General features: G+C 37.2%; 1 pseudogene; it reads left to right on the forward strand.

Moving 5' to 3' along the window:
* Positions 1–3,063: 3,063 nt before the first annotated feature.
* On the forward strand, positions 3,064–3,863 carry LOC118977483 (ATP synthase subunit O, mitochondrial-like; annotated as a pseudogene).
* The last annotated feature ends 2,678 nt before the right edge of the window (positions 3,864–6,541 follow it).

Genomic DNA, 6,541 nt, shown 5'->3' on the forward strand with positions numbered 1-6,541 from the left:
TTAGCAGGGCCAAAGTACGTTCTCATTTGATTAGTGCCCTAAAATCATTTTCACCTGTGACAACATTCATAACAGACTATGAACAGGGGTTGCAGAATAGAAAAAAGAAAAAAGCTGCTTTCAAACCAAACTTCCCACATTCTAATTCAGGGGTGTCAAACTCACTTTCACCGGGGGCTACATCAGCCTCACAGTTGCCTTGAAAGGGCCGAATGTAATTTTAGGTCTGTGTAAATGTAACTACTCCTTAACTGTTAAGTGAGAGCTCAGCACTGGTGCCGGGTAGAAACAAGGTGCCGGGTGGAATAAATCAAGATGGAGGGCTGGACTCAGCCCACAGGCCACGTGTTTCCCACCTGTGTTCTAATTGTATTTAAGGAGTTAATTTGGGGGCATCTGTTTCAAGGTTCTTTTAAAGTACTTTTTAGATGGCTTAAAAGATTAACAGAAAGTTAAAACTGTGAGATTTATTTTTGATCCCTTACTTATCTTTATTCTTCTGCCAATTTTCTTTAAAAAAATTTTTTTTTTTAAATTCCAGACGACAGGAAACAGATGTTGTTACTGAGCCTGTAGACCATGATTGATTTTCAGTCATAGTGAGCACGAAGTGTACCACATGGGGCAGATTTAGTAAGTTCAGAATACAAAAATAGGTCACCTGCAGATGCACATACTCCTATAATTTTACGTAAAAAAGTAAACATTTAAAAATAAAATATAAAGTACAAATTTTAGCACAACAGTGATGTCAAAAAGATGAAGAAAATTCAGTCAATGGACTACACAGTTTTCCTCTAAAGAGCCAGCTAGTCTAGCATCAAAAGATGAAAGAGCCAGCTAGTCTAGTGTGAACTGTTTTTTTTAAAAGTGAACAATGTAATATACAAGGAATTTTAACTCAAGACCTAGCTCAATTCTAATTAAACCTAAAAGTCAGAAAAATCTTATGCCCGTCAAAATACAACTGAAAATTAGTTTTGTTTGCTTCCCCCCAATACTGCTCTCTTCAGTGGTAGGATTGTATTAATCTTTACATCCCTGACTCGCTGCATAGTGTTTGGTGATCAGCAAGTTTATTGAATGTATGAGTTTACATGATACATTTCCCCCAAATCAATTTTCCTTTGATCATAAAGACCCTTTCCCATAAAGTTTTCATATACTGGCAGTTGAGAGGAGTTAAGTTCCGAGAGTCTGACCCAATAATATTCTTTCATGTTATGGTAAAAGTGGTTGGAGCCTAAAGAAAAGCCAATGCATTCAATACAGAGCACCGTGAGGGTTACCAGCAATTCTCATATCTTAGTTTTTAGCACATTTTTTCAGTATTTAAACATGGAGAATATTTCCTTTTAATAAATACTCTTAAACATTAAAAGAAAGACTTTTAACTTTGTCCCCACCTACTCCCAACAAACCTCAAACATTTAATTTTTTAAGGTCTATTCAAAGTGGGAGAAAGGCAAATTTCACCAAATGAAACTTTTAATTCTATTTCAGGAATCACAATTCTAAATTTAACATAAAAATCTAGAAAGTCAGCAAAAGCAGAAAGAAAATAGAATTAGATTCATTGAGCAATCAGCTGAGACAGGAAGAAGATAACCATTTTAGATTGCAATAGATTAAACATACACATTTCTACTTTACCATTTTACTTTACACTGCCTTTTTTTTACACTTCCTTATTTTGATGGTGAGCTATAGTTTAGTCAGAGTTACAGTCATCTTAGTTATAGTTTAGTCAAAGTTACACTTTGATGTCTATACAAAATAGTCATTAAAGAAAGTTTTGTTGGGGACAAAGGGTGCTGCCTTAAGTAATGCTGGGAAATGGTATCTGGATACTCTAAGGCTAACAACAAAAAGAAATAGAAAAAATGTGCGTAAGCATTGTAACTCATGGGGAAATTTCTCACAAGGTACTGAGTGAGCAATTCTGAAACTACATTATATGTGCACTAGAGTTGAAAGAATAAGTAAATAAATTGCAGAGAATGAGACTTAGGTTTCTCACTGATAGAGAAAGAAGTTACAAATAAGCAAAAGGAGATAACTGGGATGAATCCTATGGTACTGGATCAGGAGTTGGAGATATATCAGTATACATTCAGGTTTATTTTAAATATATACAGATAAATACAGAAGGCATTATAGCTATGTCTGTGAGTATGTACACACAGTCAACAAGAACAACCAACAATCAAGACTGGGATTCTAAATGCCATTCTCCAATTAAAGGAATAGTTCTTTAGAGAAATGGCTGACTCTAGGGCTGGGGCAAAGAATATATGAAGACGAGCCTGGAGTATCTTGTAGTGCTAGAAAGTGAGGAAGGGCTAAGGGGGAAAGAGGGAGTCATGTCCAAGGACATAACTTCCAAAGGCCAAAGTGAGAAAAATTTGAGCTACAAAATTATCATAGTATTTTATAACACACAAAAACAAAATATATATCCTTGAGTCTATATGAAAATTAATTGAATGATAAGTAACAAACCTCCCATACATTAGAATTCCAAATAATATATGTGAATACCCCCTCTGGGCAATACAACTTAATTCCTCTCCTCCACGAGCAGGTGTTGGACTTATGGCTGCTTTTCAAAGAACACACGTGGAATTGAAAAAAATGTAGCTCTCCAACAGAGAAAGAACCTGGTAAGGTTAATATCACCGGTGCTAAGTCACTGATATCCTGTTCTGCTTATGTGATGTAATAGAAAAGCACTTCCACTCTGTGGCCTTCTTCCCCAGAAAATGATCATCCCAGCAAAATCATGAGAATCTACCAGATAGATTAGAATTGAGGGACATTTTACAAACTATCTGACCAGCACTCTTCCAAATCACCAGTATCTAGGAAAACAAGGGAAGATTAAGAAACTGTTACAGACTGAGGAGATAGAATAGCTAAAAGGTATTATAGTGTTAAATAGGGTCCAGAAATAGAGAAAGGTCATTAGATTAGCAGAAAAACTGTGAAACCCAAATAAAGCCTATAGTTTGAATAACTATGTTTTGCACCAATGTTAACTTCTTAGTTTTCACAATTTAAATTTGATAAGCAGGTAACACGTACAATGTCAACATTAGGGGAAGCTAGATAAAGGGTATACAGGAACTCTGTAACTACTTTTGCGACTTTTCTATTGATATGAAATTACTCCAAACTTTTAAAAAATCTTGAAGTAGGTAGGCCCTAGCACCTCTCTTCTCAGCTTGGGTTTGACCTACAGGCGCCGGGGAGAAGAGGGCCCCCCAGCAATGTTCACACTCTCCCCACTGTTGCGATGCTTCAGCACACCTGTGGCCATCTGCCACGCTTGTGTGGACATTGGTTCAGGTATATGGTATGGGAGGTCGCTACTCCAGTTCTTTATTCTACTGCCTCTAAACACAATCAACTAGAACAAGTAGAAAAGGAATTGTTGAGAATAGAACAAATCTTGAAGGAATCCAAAATGGCTGCCCCTTTTCAAAGCCCTACATAAAGCATTCTGTTCAAGTGAAAAGCCTGAATGACATGACCACAAAAGAGAGGTTTTCTCCCTTCACGTCCAACTTGGCTGGCTGAAAATGGCTGCCTGAACAATCCCCCCGGACTCATTTCTGCCTTTCTACCACGGTGAGTGTCCACTGTGGAGCAGTACCACGCAGAGAGCAGTGCATCATCTTTAAATGAAGCCACTTTCTGAATTAAGAACAGTCCTGAACAGCCTACATAAAAACCAAATGTTGAGAGTGGAAGTTAAGATTGACTCATCAATTACAGCTGGAATTAATGTCCATTTTGGATAGAAATATGTTGACATATCTGCAAAAACCAAGATTCAGAAGCTTATGTGGGAGGTTTCCTGAAATGGATTTTTCCTATTTGTGAAAATTCATAAACTTGAAGCAACAATGCTTCCTCAACAGAAATTTCTTGAAGTATTCAAAAAAATAAAAATATTCCACAATTCTAATTTGTATAATTCATCTGTAAAATAAATAATTTTCCTAATTCAAACATATTAAGACTTGTTTAGAGTCAGCCAGTGATATAGAAAAGAACACTACAAATGCCAGTTTAGGATTATAGAAAAATCAGAAAGGTTTAAATATATAAACTCTTTGTGTGCAACTAATGATTCCACAATGCATTTATAAAGTCACGTTTAGACGAATAGAAGGTATCCCAACATCAGCTACCCTGGAAGTAAATAGGAATTGTTGCCTACTGGCAAAGAATGTGGACTTATGTTGCTACTTGACTTTTCTCCTGGTCTCAGATTACCCTGAAAGGACACGGGGAATACCTTTAATTTTCCCTTAACACTCCATTATAAGCAGGTCACATTCATTTAAATTCATCTTTAACTTAATTCTAATTTCAGAATTTCCCCATAATTAGCTACCATACACTACTTTCACAATTTTTCCTGAAGAAGTTTAAGATTTAAAACACACAAAATATACCCAAGCATTAATTGTGTATACCTGGGAGATTAGATTGGTTTTCTTTTTGCTTGTTTTTCAAAGTCTTCTACAGTGAGTGGATACAGTCATCATCATTTGGCACAGTGCCTAATACTGCAGGGTTCAGTATTATTGACTGAGTATTCAACTGGCATTACTTTTATTAAAGAATCAAGGTGGGCATAGTCTTCCAGAACTGAAACCCAGCAGCCACCTGTAAAGGTGCCAGGGCCAGCGGAGGCCATGTGAAGACAGGGTAGGAGAGGTCCTGGGCAAGAGGCTCCAGCAGGAGGTGATGCTTAGGTGATTCTCCAGCAAGAGAACTTCTGCCTTTCCTGACTCAAACCACCTCTTCAAATGGTGGACAGGTGGGGAAGGACCAACCAGAAGTCTGTGAAGACCTGAGGTCGCTCTTCACAGAGTTCCCCAGCAGACACTGTCATAGCACACCCACAGGGAAGCTTACGCCCTGCCACCACCATCAACACATGGACACCAGCCCCTTCTGCCTGGACATCCTGGAGGACAAGTGGTCAGCCCTGTGACACCAGGACCACCCTGCTCTCTGTACAGGGCCTGCTGGGAGAGCCCAACATCAATAGCCCTCCAAACACACATATTACTAAATTCTGGAGACACCCACACCCTTTAAGAATCTGCAAGGAGCATTAGAGCAGGTCACCTTCCAAGAGCCCCAGCCTGGGGTTGTCCTTATTTTTGCCTCAGACGATCTGTCCTTTTTGTCTTCTGTGTAAGACTTCGGTTATATCAAGCTGTGCTGTCATTTTTGGTTTGGTTTTTGTTTGTTTGTTTGTTTGTTTCCAGTTAAGCCCTTGTGGTCAGTACATTATTTTGTTAAAAACACAAGGGAGTACACCTGCCAAAGTTATTCTTTCAGAAAAGGAAAAAATTAAATAAGGGTAAAATATATATTAAAAATAAATTAAGTATAGCTCACTTTACAAGAGACTTTATTAGAAAGTCCTGGAAATAATTTTTCTACAATAAGCTAAATCTTCTTTCCCATTTTCATTTTTGACAATACTGTAAACCACCCCACTCCCTGACTTACACCAAGGTACACAGTGGTTAATAAGCACCTGTGCTTAACTATCACTCCCCAAATCCTTCTTTAATGGGAACATGTCCTACATATATTCCTTTTATAGTTTCAAAGTTTCAATTTTCAAGGCAGGGAATGGTAGTTTCACTTTTGATATCAAATATTAGAAAATTATATAATTAAGATAATAATATAAAGCTGAGTCAATTTCACTAGAGAAAACCTTATTTAAAAGAATCCTTATACAATGTAAGGTAATGTGACAACCAGGAGCCAATTATTTCACAACCGCAAAAACCCAGAATTACTGAAGAACAGTACATACATGGAAGGGGGAAGGGGAAGGATTTTAAAATCTTTAAAAAATACAGTATCTTGAGTAGAGTAGTAGGACTTTTCCTTGTTTAAATCCTTAAAAGTATTATCCTTTTAAATTTAAATTCCTTTTAAATATTGGTGTTGGCATTCAGGGACAATAACAGAACCAAGGGTAACAAATAAGACTAAGCTTTAGAAAGTTGGGTGTCAACGGATGACAAAGCTTGCACTTGTTATGGATATAGCAGGTTAAAGATTCAAGAGGGAAAAGCCTCCTCAAATGGGATATTTCAATCCAGGCTTGGAGTTCAGAAATCAGCCAGTGCATTTTCTAGACCTATTAAAGCTTTCTGTATTAAGAAACTTAAAAGATTTTTTAAAAAAGGTAAGTAGTTAGATTTTACTGGATTGGCTAAAAAGTCCATATGGTTTTTTCCATAAAAGACAACACTGTTCATTTTCACCAAGAACTTTATTGATTTGGATATTTTGAGTACGTTGGCTGTCTCCTGTGTGGTATACTGTTGATTGTTCTCATTTAGTGTCTTGATTTGATTGCTATCAACTTCAGCTGGTCTACCCAACTGTGGAGCACCTTTCAGCAAGAAATCTCCAGCATGAAACTTCATACTTTTGAAGTGTTCAATCAGTCACCACACCTTCTACATACACTGCACCAATCATTTGTTGGGTTTCA

The sequence above is a fragment of the Sturnira hondurensis genome, unplaced genomic scaffold (assembly GCF_014824575.4).
Source record: "Sturnira hondurensis isolate 20B ecotype Veracruz unplaced genomic scaffold, ASM1482457v3 Scaffold0021354, whole genome shotgun sequence".
NCBI lineage: Eukaryota > Metazoa > Chordata > Mammalia > Chiroptera > Phyllostomidae > Sturnira > Sturnira hondurensis.